Source organism: Podarcis muralis, chromosome 5 (genome assembly GCF_964188315.1).
Source record: "Podarcis muralis chromosome 5, rPodMur119.hap1.1, whole genome shotgun sequence".
Lineage (NCBI taxonomy): Eukaryota > Metazoa > Chordata > Lepidosauria > Squamata > Lacertidae > Podarcis > Podarcis muralis.
The window spans coordinates 42,993,604-43,009,765 of NC_135659.1; the positions used below are offsets into that span (position 1 = coordinate 42,993,604).

The 16,162-nt window shown below is 45.2% G+C and overlaps 1 long non-coding RNA gene across 3 annotated transcripts in view; it reads right to left on the reverse strand.

Annotated features, from left to right (window-relative positions):
- Positions 1-16,162, reverse strand: part of LOC114598932 (uncharacterized) — an 84,845-nt gene that overhangs the window by 61,256 nt on the left and 7,427 nt on the right. The window lies entirely within an intron of this gene.

Below are 16,162 nucleotides of genomic sequence, written 5' to 3' on the forward strand. Positions count from 1 at the left end.
GTGCCACACTACCAGAGCCGAATCACAAGGCACCTTCAGCCATTACACGCAGACGCAACCCAAGCCTGCAATCCTAAACTCCCATTATTGGGGAGCAAACCCCGCCAAACTTGGTAGGGCTTCTAAGAAAGCATGTACAGGCTTGCACAGTTGTTTTTGCCAACAATGCTTCAACATGCGGATAGAAGATCAGAGCCCTCTCTGATCTACAATCCACACTCTTTGTAGCTGTGTCTAGAAAATGCTCAGTGTGCACCTGGGATGTTTAGCACACCAGCACAAAGCCTATTTTGTTGGTGGTGGCAGCAGCAGCAGCATGCTGAAAGGTTAAACTGATCTGCTTGGAATTCTGTGCATGCAACCGTCTTAGCATGTGGCTATATCACAAGCATATCACTTCACATGCACCTCTTGTGAGTGATCGTAGAATCATAGAATTGCACAGTTGGAAGAGACCCACAGAATCATCTAGTCCAACTCCCTGCAATGCAGGACTATGCAACTGGGACTATACAGGGATAGAACCTGGAACCTTGGCATTATCAGCACCAAGCTCTAACTAACTGAGCTATCTAGACTCTTTTGTGAATGGCCAGAAACCTGAAAAATCCCCATGTCTAGGTTTTTATTGTTTATTAATGAAATTTAGAATTATTTTCCCAGTCTTGTCCTCACGCATGATGCACCAAAATGCCTTAATTAACAAAGATGACACTTAGTCTAAAAATAATATAAAATCCAGAATGTACCTCAGTTGTAATGAGTTGGATGTGGAGAAGATTGCCTTATGTTTTGAATACTGAGGACTATCACTTTATTTTTTATTTAATGCCCTCCGTGCAAATATATCCTAGGCAATTCCCAGTAATATTTTTTTAACATCATACAATTACATAATTAAAATGCTGTGCAATTAAAGGCACTGCCCAAATTCACTATGCCTTCAAAACCATCTTTGGTGACTCAATTACAGCATTTAATGTATAAGCTTCCTTTCCCATCAGAACATTTTAAAAAGCATTTCACTTTAAAAATCAACTAGCTGTGATGTTTACGCTGTACCTCCGTTCTCGGAGGCAGGATACCTCTGAATGCCAGGTGCTGGGAAGTGAGAAGAGTGATGCTGCATTCTGGTCCTTCTTGCAGGCTTCTCATAGACATCTGATTGGCCGCTGTAAAAACAGGATGCTGGACCAGATGGGCCATAGAGACCTGATCCAGCAGGCTCTTCTTACATTCTTAACCAGATGCTTAAAAGACAACAGCACACGCACCAGACAAACTTCCCAGGGGGTGGGGGGATTATATAAATAGAGCAGCACAACTCCCCCCCCCAAAAGCCGCCTTCTCTCTTACTGCCAGCCACTTGATTTCTGAAGGTGGTTGCCTTCCAAGAAGGACCTCCGTCTAGCTTCACTCCCATGCAGGTTGACATGCTGATTTATACACAGGGATGCAAATGACTTCTAAACTCAAGGTCTTCCATAGGCTGTGACCCACTGACATGTTCGAACTTTTGGAAAGTTCTGCTCTGCATGCAAAGTGAATGGGGCACTTTCATCTGGTGGGGAGGCAGCGCGAGGCAGTGGGGAGAGGCAGGGCTTCAGCCAGTCCTGCAGCACCCTCATGAGATCCCGTGGGAAATTGTAGCATCCCATGCAGTGGGGGTTGTTGTTGTTGTTTAGTCGTTTAGTCGTGTCCGACTCTTCGTGACCCCATGGACCAGAGCACGCCAGGCACCTCTGTCCTCCACTACTTCCCGCAGTTTGGTCAAACTCATGCTGGTAACCTCGAAAACACTATCCAACCATCTCGTCCTCTGTCGCCCCCTTCTCCTTGTGCCCTCCATCTTTCCCAGCATCAGTGTCTTCTCCAGGGAGTCTTCTCTTCTCTTGAGGTGGCCAAAGTATTGGAGCCTCAGCTTCACGATCTGTCCTTCCAGTGAGCACTCAGGGCTGATTTCCTTAAGAATGGATGCGTTTGATCTTCTTGCAGTCCATGGGACTCTCAAGAGTCTCCTCCAGCACCATAATTCAAAAGAATCAATTCTTCGGCGATCAGCCTTCTTTATGGTCCAGCTCTCACTTCCATACATCACTACTGGGAAAACCATGGCTTTAACTATACGGACCTTTGTTGGCAAGGTGACGTCTCTACTTCTCAAGATGCTGTCTAGGCCTGTCATTGCCCTAGGCCTGTCATTGCAGTGGGGTAGTAGAGGGTCAAGTGCAGGGGTCCCCAAACTAAGGTCCGTGGGCCAGATAAGGCCCGAGGGACTCATTTATCCGGCCTGCTGCAACCCCCGCCACCCGGTGCCACCACCCGCTCTTACCGGCACTGCGCGGCTGCCCACTTCTGGGTCGGAGGAGAACCGGAAATAGCTTGTGTGCATGTGCAAGCGTTCTTTCCAGTGCACATCCGGGTTGGGGGAGGCCCGTGCACATTTGCACAAGCTATTTCCGGTGCTCCTCCGACCCAGAAATGCGCCGGAAATAGCGTGTGCACATGCGTATGGGCATGTGCTCCCCTGCCCTCTGCGCGAGTGGTGCTGGAGACACTGGCCAGAAGTGCGATAAGCTTGCTGACCCCTGGTCAAGTGCTTAAAAGCCTCAGCCACAAAGAGGTTGGGGCCATTTTGCCCTTCGTGCTTTCCCACTCGCTTAGCGAGGCCTTGTTAGGGCCTGTCTGTCCTCTTTGGGTCACTGGTTAACAGGTCCAGAAATGATCCCCCCCAACCTCAGTTGGCTCTGGGTTTCCCACCTCTTTCCCTCAGTGAGCACTTTGACATGCTAGGCGTTCTCAATCTTCTGCCACTACTTCGTGCACAAACAGCATTGGGCAGGATCAGACTAGTAAGGATGTCCCCATAAAGGGCCTGGAGGGGATGATAGGTTCAAGGCATGGTCCTAGCTCAGATGGGGCCCCACCTGGCTGGGAATGGACCTCTCCCCCAGATGCCCAGTGGGATCCTGGGTGCTTGGCTTGCCCCACAGTGGGGTCTGACACTGTGGCCAGCTCCCATGGGCTGGTTGGGTGCTTCCCAACCATCAAACAAAATGCCACTCCAATAGCAAGGGCTGGCTGGAATGAAGAACTTGCCTTTGCCCTCGTGCCACGCCAGCCCCACTGACCAGCCATATAATCAATAAAGCTGCACTTGTTTTCACCCAACACTCTTGAGCAGCGTGTGCCCTTCCTACAAAACCCACGAGCCACAAACCTGAGATTCCCTGGTTGGTTAAGCAACTTCAAGGCCCTTGCTCTCTATTCTTATTGTTCTTTATCCTTCTACCAGACAGCCATTCAAGTGGAGAATGCCTCCAAACAGAGGACAGCGCTCTGGAAAGTAGGACACGTGGCCGTGCTGGCTATATCTCACGTAAAAATGGGATTCTGGTTTCCGATCTACTTAATTTAGTTTTCACAGCATCAAATAAGTAGGACAACTGCCTAAGTGGCTCATTTGTGCCAGTTTTCTCCTTCGCCTTCTTTATACAACTGTTCATGTTTGGATCGGAAGCACAGGAAGTGTGTACAGAAAGGCCTCTTCCTCCCCGATTTATGAAAGCTTTTCTTGGATAGAATGCCAGGCTGCGCTTAAAAAAAAATCACATTGGCATCAATAATATAAGCAGCACCATAGGCATATACTTCTTACCAAGCATAAGTGTAGCCAAGAGGGGGCAGAGGGGACAGCTGCCCTCCCCCCCTAGATCAAGTAAAACAATAGAAATACTTAACTAACTGACCAATCCTGCTCCCCTCTAACTAAAGTCCTGGCTATGCCCATGTTACAAAGCCACATACAAAAACACACACAAAAAGCAAACCTCAAGTTAGTAGGCCAAAGGAATGGGGTGCAATGGGTTAGTAAACATCTGCTGGAGGCCATACTCTTTTCTTCCCTTTTCTGCATTATGCTAACACCGCTTCTTTCTTCCACCCAGCAGGCTGCCAAGGAAGGGACCAGTCATTTGAAATTAAGCTAAGGGCTATATGAAATCCTAGGGTAACTGATTGCCCGTCCCTGATGTTATGCAAGGGACTCCTTCACTTTCCCACTGCAAGCCTCCCCCCCCCCCCGCCCCCCACAAAATATGGCACTGAACAAAAAGCCGCCTATTAGCTCCAACAATTTTTCCCTCAAGCCTAATTCTCAGGAAAGGAAGGGAAGGAGGTGGACACTATATGCTAGATAGGGAGGCCCCACAGTTCCCCGTCTAGTTGCATCAATATTGATTCGGTATACATGCTTGGCTGGTTGTGATGATGGTCCCAAGAGACTGCCACCACCCGGTTTGGCCCTATCACATTAATTAGGGGAAAGTCCTTTCCTTTCTATTTGAGACTTTCACAACACGTAAGTGATGGAGAATCTGAAAGACACCTGTGGCTGCTGGGTGCTTTGCTGAAGTTAAAGTATCTTCTGCAATGTCTGGAAGTTTGTTTATTTATCAGATTTCTTACCTGTCCTTCACTGCATTGGCCCACATCCAGCCCACTGTGGCCTCCAAGCTGGTCTGGCACCTGATGTGCCTCTCCTGATTCAGGTGAGAGATGGAGGGGGGGGAGATGGTGACACTTCATTCCAAATTCCCTGCTGACAGCACTCAGCAGCTCCAGATACAGTGGTACCTCGGGTTACATACACTTCAGGTTATATCTTGGTATGAGCTTTCGTGTGCATGCACACTTCTTCAGATACACTGAAACAGAAGTTGCCAGATCCTTCTATATAGTGAGAAGGTGGGGAGGGGTATTACTCAGAGGAGGGTGGGGATGGGTGATTGGCAGATAGCTGTGATGAGCCTGTTGACGACTATTAACGACTGCAGTAGGTCTTACAGGAAAAAGCAAGGGGTTTCACCTTCTCACCCCTTGCTTTTTCCTGTAAGACCTACTGCAGTCGTTAATAGTCGTCAACAGGCTCATCACAGCTATCTGCCAATCACCCATCCCCACCCTCCTCTGAGTAATACCCCTCCCCACCTTCTCACTATATAGAAGGATCTGGCAACTTCTGTTTCAGTGTATCTGAAGAAGTGTGCATGCACACGAAAGCTCATACCAAGAACTAACTTAGTTGGTCTTTAAGGTGCTACTGGAAGGAATTTTTTTTGTTTTGACTATGGCAGACCAACACGGCTACCCATCTGTAACTTCAGGTTATATACGCTTCAGGTTACAGACTCCACTAACCCAGAAATATTACCTCAGGTTAAGAACTTTGCTTCAAGATGAGAACAGAAATCGTGCTTCGGCGGCGCGGCAGCAGCAGGAGGCCCCATTAGCTAAAGTGGTGCTTCAGGTTAAGAACAGTTTTAGGTTAAGAACAGACCTCCGGAACGAATTAAGTACTTAACCCGAGGTACCACTGTCAATAGCATGGTGGAAAAGATGAAACCGTGTAGGATGCCACTGGACAATTCCCATGGTTCTTACAATCAACCAACCCCCCCCCCCAGCCCACTCTGCACTCCATCTTGTGCTCATTATATCTCTACAGTTTGTGCCTCACTTTGGGTGTTGCTTTGCTGGCCACCCAGTTCCTATCCTTCTCAGTGGGAGGAGGTTTGTAGCTCAGTGCATATGCTTTCCACACAATTGTTACCATTGTTTGCAGGGAGAACTAGGGAATAATCCCATATGAAACTCTGGAGAGAAACCCCAACAGTCAGTGTAGAGAGAATGCTGAATTTTGGCCGAACCACTCAATTGACTTGGTGTAAGCTGGGCCAGCCCTGCTATTAGGCAGAGTAAAGCAGCCTCCTTAGGTGGCAGATGTGGACGGATGGAGAACAGATACTGTGTGGATTAAGCAGCTTGCCCTGTGCCTCTTAAGCTTGCCTGCTGGCCTCAGGTGTGGTGGAGGCTCTGTCCCATCACCAGTGCTGAAGTAAGATTCACCTGCCAGTCCTAGGCTTGCCATGCGCCCAGAATTTCCCAGATATATCTGGAATACTGCAGTTCGAAGCAGTGTCCGGGCGGAAATTGCAAAAAACAACAACAAAAAGTCCGGGAAAATCTGGACGTGTGGCAACCCATGTCGGCAGTGCCGTTTTGGGCGATTTCTGTTAAAAATTGCTCAGAAACTTCTTCTTCTTCTTCTTCTTCTTCTTTTTTTTTTTTTTGCAGCCTCTTGTGTTCTTATGAGACAGTATGGAAAGTGAGCATGATTTGCAGACACTGTTCTGTATTTTTAATGGGTGCTTGGCTTTTAAAAAAATAAAGGCTAAGAGATATAAGATAGCATGGCTTAAGCAGAAGGCTTGTGCAAGTTCAGAAGTGCTGTGAACTAGAACAAATCATGTAACCTCCTCTTTTTCTTTTATTACACCAGGCAGGTACACTTGAAAATGTACTGGGCATGAGTAATAAATTAACTAAATATCAGTGTTGTCCAAGTAATCTGCCAGCATTCAGGAGGGCAGATTGATAGATAGGTAAAAGCAAAAGGGTACATTATCATTAAGCTGCAATTACATTCTCTGGTTGGAGCTATCTAAAAATGTAGCAGAACCTGGAGCAGAGAAAAGTGACAGATGCTACAAGCAAAAAGAAAAAAAACCACCCTTGATTTCACAGCAAACTCCTTTTTTATATAATTAATGCAAAATGGCAGTTAGTAACCATTCCAGTTACTCCTCCACAGTGCAATCCTATGTTCCGCTTATTCTGAAGCAAGCTGCATTGGATTCACTGGCGCTTACTCCCAGGTAAAGGTGCATAAGCTTGCATGCTGAGACCATTAACAGTGCAATCATACCGTGTCTACTCAGAAGAAAGGCCAGTGGTTTTGAGAAGGTGTGGTCTTTCTACTCAGAAGAAAGGCCAGTGGTTTTCAGAAGCTGGCATAGTGTTGCAATCGAAATGGATTAATGTGACACGCCAGCTATAAGGTGCTTAACTTCCTTGAGTGCTGCTGTGGTGTGCAGGCTTGTGAGTTAGGGAAACATGGCGCCAAGGGAGTTCTAGGATGGTAGTGTAGTGCAAATGTTAAAAATGCATCTTTCAACCTCAGATCTACTTTCTACTCATGAAACGTACATGATAATGAGGTAAGGAATTCCTTTCACCTTGCTGAGAAAAAAAGGCCATGTAAATAAATTGATAATGAAATGGTGTTGTTGTTGTTGTTTGTCTGACTTATCCAATAGCTTTTATTTGTCATGTCTGCTGCTGTTTTATTTTTTGTATGTAAATTTATTTTAGCTATATATTATTTGGACATTTGGAGATATAAAACCCAATAAACAAGAGCTCAGGCCTTGTTGAGCACAACCAAATATTGGCTTCCATTCATATTGTATATTCAACAAGCTTTAAATCAAGTCAGTGGCTGGTTTCATAGGCAAGTTACACCTGGAAAGAATGCAGCCGCCCATCCTTCAACCATCAGTTCTAGGAATACCTGCTTGGGACTGCATATGGCACAGGACAGTACCCACCAAGAAAGTTCCTTTAGATCAGACTTTCCCAACCTGATGCCATCCAACTGCTTTGGACTACATTCCCCATCAGGCCCAGCCAGAATGGCCAGTGGTTGTGGGTCATGGGAATTGCAGTCCAGCAACATCTGGATGCCACAGGAGGTTATGATGACAAATTCCAGATGTTAAGAGAGCTAGCTCAAGATATGCTTGAGATATGCAAGTGCCTGCCCTACCCTTATTTCAAGGTAATTAGCCATAGTACCCTAGGTCAGTCAAGTTGTTTTGGCACCTGAAGCAGATAAATCACCCAAATGACTCTCCTGCTCCCAGTCACTAAAAACACAACAATGAATTAAAGTATTAACAATTTGCTGTCCTTTTATAGCACCCCATATAATCTGCCTGAGGTGGCTCCTTCACTTTGCCTCACAGGAAGGCTGCCCAGACTAGCACTGTGGGCTATTTAAACTCACCGCAGAATAACCCCAAGACAAATTGGATAGTTTTGTTGTGTCCTCCCCTAGCACCAATCAACATCAGTGAAAGTGTCAGCCTAGAAAATTAATAAATCTATAAACAGCAGGAAGAACCTTCCTTTAAGAGGTTAAAGCAGGAAACATCTTACTTTCTGCAAAAATTTACTGACAGTGCCTCATCCTGACTGAAAACCACAGGAGGCCATTTGTGTTGAAAATGGGAAGGAGGAATTCTGGCCATTTTGCAAGGAACTCGAGGAGCTGTCTCATTTTGCTGATTCTTGAAGCTGCCTCAGCATTTGGTAACCTAATATCTCGGCATCGCTTAAACATTATGCTAATGAAAGGCTTTTGTGCAACTGCTTTACATTAAGCCTTGCCCACAGGAAAGTACAAGTTGTCATGTATTATTATTATTATTATTTTAAGAAGACAGATGGCAACTGTTATTTGTGAACAAGCCTCTGACTCAGCCCAGTTCTCCTCAAATTCAAGCTGCTCCCCTGCAGTGGCAGCGGCATGGAGACGGCAGCCAGAAGGAGGCTGCCAAAATCCACTGGCTGCCTAAGGCGCTCTGTTGCTCTTCGAGATTTCACAGGATGCGCTGCTGAGAAAGTGGCTGTGTGAAAGCTCCTACGGGGGGCCAAGCCACCAAGCTTCCTGGAGGAAGTGGTTGCTCATCACTCTAACCTGAGAAAAGAGGAAAGATGATTGGCTGCAACCCAATCCTTCACCAGGCCCCAGCAGCACCTCAACTATGGGCATCAGACTGAAACTTTTCCATTGCCCACTCCAGCTCCCTTCTGCTTGTGCCTCTGCTTCCCAGCCCCTTTATGTTCTGCAAGATGCCTATGCTCTTAGCTTCCAGGGCCGGCCACTTGATTTCCAGACAGCTGTTCCAGGTCATCAGTACTCGTCTCATGTCTTCCCCAGCCCTCAATAGCCCATTGGCTTTGCTCCACTCCCTTGGAGCCATTTTGCCACAGCTTTGACACAAGGGTGGGGGACTTCTAGATGTTTTTGGACTCCAGTTCCCATCACTCCTGGCCATTGGCCATGCCGGCTGGGGTTGAGAGGAGTTGGGATCCAACAGGCTCCCTGTCCCTGTTTTACCATATCACCTCCTATGGTCAGAAGGCATCAAGGAAGGGCAACAGGTCAGCTCAGTGGTAGAGCCAGGATGTCTCAAGTTCAATCCCCAGCATCTTCAGGTAGCGTTGGGAGAGGCTTCTGCCTGAAGCCTTGGAGAGCTGCTGCCAGTAAGTGTAAATAATGCTGAGGAAGATGGACCAAAGGTCCGACTCAGTATAAGGCAGCTTCCTATATTCCTAAATACAGGGCCAGGCCAGCCATTAAGCAGGGTGAAGCCTCAAGGGGTGGAACAGGACACACCACTCTTGCCTTTTGGTGGCACTGAAGTCCCCCAGTGGTCACTATTGGGACTGCTCCTTTTTAACTTGTTCATAAATGACTTGGAGTGAACTGATTACACCCAATTGTTCAGGTTGGTAAGAACAAGGGATTGTGAAGAGCTCCAAAAGGATCTCTCCAGGCTGGGCAAATGGGCATTCAAATGGTGAATGCTGTTCAATGTAAGCAAGTATATATATTGGAACATAAACTAACCATATACCATATACCAACACGACAGCTGCAGGCACACAGGTGTCTAGAGAGGCTTTACCTGGGCCCCCACTGAATTCAGACTTAAAACAAGTGGGGGAAAGCTCTGGTCTGCTGGCCAAATTTGGCCCTCCTGGGCTCCCCATTTGGCCCACACCATGTATCTGTTTCAGGCAAGCCACACCCACTTGCTTTATATCTGATGTCATTGATGAAGTCTGACATGGGGTAGGGAAGGGCCAAATGGGGCTTTGCAGGCACTGTCAATTGGGGGTGCCTGCAAAGCACTTTGTGCAGTACTTCCCAAGCAGCAGATAACTAGCTGATCGTAGACCTTTTGCAATCCCTGTGCTTGGGAAGTGCTGCGTACAGGGATTGTAGAAACAAAACAAAATAAAAGTGCAGTGCTTCCCAAATGTACAACAAGCTCTTTGACAGATGTCACTCATCTGAATCATTATGACGTCAGATAATATAATGATTTTGATGCAAAATCTGCATGAATGATTCACCCCTGTGGCATAGGACAATATGGATTTGGATTACATGGGTTACAATAGCTCACATGTGCACCATTTGTTGAATGGGCACTGATGTTATAATTTTTCTCATGAGTTAAACCCCGCCCCCACTTCCTCACCTTAATAGTACAGGGCTGGTCATGCAGATCAGAATCACCATCTGTACAAGTAAATACAAACTCCTTGTACAATTCATTTCAACAGTTCGGTGGTTAGTTGGACAGAGAGCTGGTGGCAAGGCATCACCTGATCGCAGTGACCTCTAAGTCTACCTCCCTTGGTGTTATCTGGATCACTTGCTCCATGATGTGTCCTTGTTGGGGCAAGGGAGCTTCTAAGTCGCTTTAATTAAGTTCAACTTGAAGTAATATAAATATACCATTTTTTCCATGCAGCACAACTTCAGACCGCAGTCCTAGTACACTTTGAAGAAAGGTTTTCTAAAGTACAGGACATTTTTCCACATAAATATGTTTTAAATCTTAACATTCACTCTTAAAACACATTTATGTGGAAATAAGCCCTGTTGGTTTTAAGCAGCTTTCTTCCAAATAAGTAAACACTAAGAGAGAGGTGAAGGTTACAGTAACACTGCAAGGGACATATAAAACATTTGGATAATCAGCTGCGAGAGCTATATTTACACTGGGTTACTTTGACATAGAGTTGCATAGGAAGCAAAGTGATAAATAACAAAGACTTGCTGGCAACTCAATATTCACCATGTTTAATCAGAAGTCCTGTTGATTTCAATGGGGTTAACCTCCAAACAGGCAAAGTTAGGATTATGACCTTAAGTAGCAAAATCCACATGAGGATTCAATTATGAACACATTTATGCAATGACGTTTTACGATTTAAAATGTAGTAACTATTTGAGACCCCAGCACTGCCTTGCGATTTGTTCTCGCAAACTGTTATGGTCAAAGCAATCTGTAAACATTCGGGGCAGCTCCAAGGAAGAGCAGCTTTCTGCTCATGGAGTCCTATGGAAAGTTGTCACCCTAAATACAGTAAACTCTATGCCTGTTTTCTGGGATCGGTTACATTATATAATGCAACAGGGTTTAATCAAAGATATAAGTTGGTAGGACTGCTGCCTTAGTTGGAAGTGGATTCCACTAGAATTTGTAAAGTGTAGAAAAGGTAAAAGGTAACGGTACCCCTGCCCATACGGGCCAGTCGTGTCCGACTCTAGGGTTGTGCGCCCATCTCACTTAAGAGGCCGGGGGCCAGCGCTGTCCGAAGACACTTCCGGGTCACGTGGCCAGCGTGATGAAGCTGCTCTGGCAAGCCAGCACCAGCGCAGCACATGGAAACGCCATTTACCTTCCCGCTATAAAGCGGTACCTATTTATCTACTTGCACTTAGGGGTGCTTTTGAACTGGTAGGTGGGCAGGAGCTGGGACCGAATGACGGGAGCTCACCCCGCCGTGGGGATTTGAATCGCCGATCATACTATCAGCAAGTCCTAGGCACTGAGGTTTTACCCACAGCGCCACCCGTGTCCCTTGTAAAGTGTACTTCTATATAAAGGTGATTAGCATGGATGGCCCAATTCTGTAAATACACATAGGAAGGCCACTTATGCATTGCTGGGTGTGGGGACGAAACAAAGGAAATGCATCACCAAAAGACACACTTGTTTGGAAGTTGAGGACTCTACTTCCTTGGAGGTCTTTAAGCAGAGGCTGGATGGCCATCTGCCATGGATGCTTTAGCTGAGATTCCTGCATTGCAGGGGCTGGACTAGACTGACTCCTGGGATGCCTTCTAACTCTAAGATTCTGTGATAAAATGTGCATGCATGAATTTATATGTATACATTCACAATCTACTATATATCTTGGTAAGTTTTTGTTTGCTCAGAATTTGGATGTCTCTTAAGTTATCATGAACGCATTTTGCATGACGGTTCCCGAGAATAAAGAACAGGTTTTCATTGTATGTTTGGACGCAGCTGGACACCATTTGGAATCAAGATGGCAGACCGAACCTTTCAAAACTGCCCTGAACTTTTGGTTTCTTAGCACTCCTGAGCAAATACTGGATACAAAGCTGCTAGTTAGAAACAATCACTATCCTTTAGATAGAAATGCAATGGGTGGGATTCAACATCACGCTATTACGAATGTTCCACCTCCACAGGAATTTCAGCTGCTCCCCCCTGTGCACTCTTCTGGGGGTTCTCCCAACCCACCCCAGTCAATTTCAGGGGGCATGCAGAAGGAAGCCCCATTGCACACGTGGAAGTTCTTAAACAGGGCTCGTGAAGTGAATCCTGCCCAACACATTTCACCAGGGTACAAAAAACTAGCCAAGTGACCTGTAGGCCTGCTCAATCTGCTGCCCATGTACTAATTGTATATAAGCAATTCAATACTCCTACTGCTCTTCCTTCTTAGGATTCGTTCTCTTTAAAATGTGTTTGGATTAGCTAGCCCTTTGAATTGAAGACTGTAAAGGAAGACACATAGACACTGTTTTGGGCTGGCTCTACCATTAGATAGAGTGAGATGGCCGCCTTAGGCAGCTATTTCTGGGTGTCATGAGACAACAGACAGCTCTTAGTAATTTGATGGTTGTATTTTTTTTTCCCTGCCAGGAAGGGGCAGAGGTGCATGTGGAATTTTCTCCCTCAGGTGCCAACACAACTTGACCAGCCTAGGCACCTTGGCTTGTGAGGGAGGGCATCATTTGTTATTCTGCCTCAGGCAGCAAAATCATGTCTTGGGCAAGCCCACAACACACATTTTCATAACTGCCCCCTCTTTTCTAACTTTGAAAAGGTTGTAGACTGACTTTTCTTTAGCTGACCAAACCCTGATAAAGGTAAAAGTAAAGGACCCCCAGACGGTTAAGTCCAGTCAAATGCTACTATGGGGTGTGGCGCTCATCTCGCTTTCAGGCCAAGGGAGCTGTTGCTTTCATGTGGCCAGCATGACTAAACCACTTCTGGTGCAACAGGACACCATGGTGGAAACCAGAGCACACAGAAATGCTGTTTACCTTCCCGTCACTGTGGTACCTATTTATCTACTTGCACTGGCATGCTTTCAAACTGCTAGGTTGGCAGTAGTTGGGACAGAGCAACGGGAGCTCACCCCATTGGGTGGATTCGAATGGCCGACCTTCCAATCGGCAAGCCCAAGAGGCACAGTGGTTTAGACCATAACGCCACCCTGATGGTCTTTGTTAAACTCCTTCATAAAACTCTTAATGTCATTTTCTGCAATAGTTTGGGTCACCATGTTGAGGCAAAGCACTTGTTCATAATGCCACCAAGTAAAATGAAAACATTTGACATTGTCGTTCCAGAAGAGGCCACTGCCTAGCTTGTAAAAAAGAAGAGGAAAAATAAAGTTATTGAATGTTTTCAATAAAGAGCCTGGTTGCATTATAGATAAGCGCTGTACTTCAATGGCTGAATCTGAAATTAAAATGCATGCTGGGAAACATTAATAACACAACTTCACTCACTACTGATATATTTATGTTCATTTATTCCAGCTGTTATGTCAGGCCAAACACCCTAGAGAATGTAAAGAAGGCATTGGAAACCATTCAGTTACATTCAACCCGTTTTAACAGGTTCCAGGTCTCTTAATTAGCTTAAAGAGGACCTTCTGCCAACTGCAGCTGTTGAAAACACTCAAAAGAGAAACAGTGACCTCTTCTGGATTTTGTAAAGAAGTCAAAATTGTATTTGGCAAGATACAATATTATATTGTATATATATAATATTGTATATATAATATATATATATATAATATATATAATATTGTATATATATAATATATAATATATAATATTACTGATATAATATTAATCTAAGAGGAGGGTTTTATTTGCTCTCCTTTATGGGGGGAAAATGTAAATAAAGGATGTCAAACACATTTCATGTTGACAGAGGATGTTGTTTTTGAAAACTGACTCTTTTATTAATTAAGAAACATCTTCATCTTGGGAAAGCCAGGAAACCATACAGCTTCAAAGCATGCAGAGCTTCAAAGCCAGATATAAAGACTAAACAATTAGTTGAAAAACACTCATCTCCCTCTTTCAAGTGAAGATTAGCTTGACTTACTGGCCCAGTTATTGGACCAGAATTGCTAGATTATACAAACAAAATGCCTTGGCATGGTTTGGCGGTTACATTTCACTCCAATACAAAGGACCAAATAGAGAGTGCATTCAAATGTTAAATGTTCATGTGAGCATCACCAAAGCTCTGACTCCCCCCCACAATGCTCCCTTATGCTAGTGGTTCACAGGGAAGCCATAAAACTTATAACATGGTTGGGGCAGATGATGCAAAGTGCCTTGATTCCATCATTGCAATGACCACTAAAGCCAGAAGATTAGGAGTACAGGAATTAGACTTACCCTGAATCACATCATTGGTCAATATAGCTCAATACTGTCTACAACGACTGCCAGTGGTTCCCCAGAGGTTCAGACAGGAGACATTCCCACCCCTCCTGGGGATGCTAGGTGTTGAAACTGGGACCTTCTGCATACAAAGCAAATGCTCTTTCTCCGAGCATGAAAATCTACCCACTGGGCTTTATCTACCACATTTAACTTGTTCAATTCACCACCTACAGATGGGCCACCACGTCTTCGGCTCAAACGACACATTACGTTAAGTATGCATTCTTCTAAAGTGTGCACAAAACTGGCCATTTCCTTTTCAAAAACTACAACAGCCATTTGGGCCCATTGGCAGTGAGGTTTTTACTTTCCTCTCCAAGTGCTTTCCCAGCCAAAAATCACACACACACACACACACACACACACACACACACACTTTCCTCTTAAAGGTGCTGCTTACTGCAAATCCCTAAGATTCCAGGAATACAGATCCTACCTGATCCCAACAGCATTTACACTGTTCTGTTTTATTTTGCTTTGCATTTCCCAACTCTCTAATTAATATGCAAAACTTTCTTTGGCTAGAAATTATTCAAAGCATTTGTTCCAGTTTCAATCCTACTTTAACACAAGCCGCACATTCCAGACCAAAAAACATTTTTATTTATTTGTATGTATTTATTATTCCATTTATATCCTATCTTTATTCATCCCTGTGGGGATTCAAACCCTGGTCTTCCAGGTCATAGCCCAATACTCTAACCACTATGCTACACTGGCTCTATTGGAAGAAATACAAAAATGCTCTAAGATTGTTCTGGATCCCAATTAGCCACTTACTCTCCTTTAGTTATTCAATCCATTTTTCAAAAAAACCCCCAATTTTCTACTATCTGCCTATGATTGTTCTAGGAAGAACTATATTCAGGACACAGTCCTGTATTTGACCATTGCTGGCTGAGGATTTGACAGAAACTCAGCACCATAAGCAGAATGCCAGGGATGGTGCAGACATGACAGATATGCTGATGAAGTCTGACATCAGCAGAACAGTGGGGCTTGTGTAGGTTTTCTGCCAGTGAAGATCTGCCTGTGGACGGGGTGGAGTCAGGATGGGGTGGCCCAGAGAAGTGCACAGTTACATGATATGCTATACTCCTCTAGGCTCCAGTAACCGTGCCATAAACAGTCAAAGATGCAAAGAGTTTCCCTCCTGCTGATGCCAGTGGGAGAGAAACTTCTTTAAAAAGATAAAAGGGGGAAAGAAAACCTCCTTGTTTCAATGACCATCCTGCTTATTTTGCTGGGCCAGGCATAGGATATGGGCACCAATGCATCACCCAATCGCAGCACACCAAGTACATAAATCCTACATAGGGAGGCTGCAGCTGAAGGCATGTCCCCACTTGCTCCATGCCTAGAGCTCCCAGAGGCCAGAGTTGGTGATGGGGAAACTGGGAAAGAGGTGGGGGGATTTTCAGACACAGGAGTGGTTTCTAGAGACCTGTTTGTTGGGCACTTGGTCTCATTGGTTTGTATGACATTTCTGCAGAGGTTATACAACACTGCCATCAAGTGGGAATTATCCCACACTTTCTACTGTTTCCCACCCATCACATTTCTTACTGCAAAAAGTCTACTTTTTAAGCGTGAGAAGCCTGTAGTGCTGTTGCTGTTTACCACAATGTGCCCATCTTCTTGGAGGTGGGTTAAGAAGAAGGGCCACGTTATTTC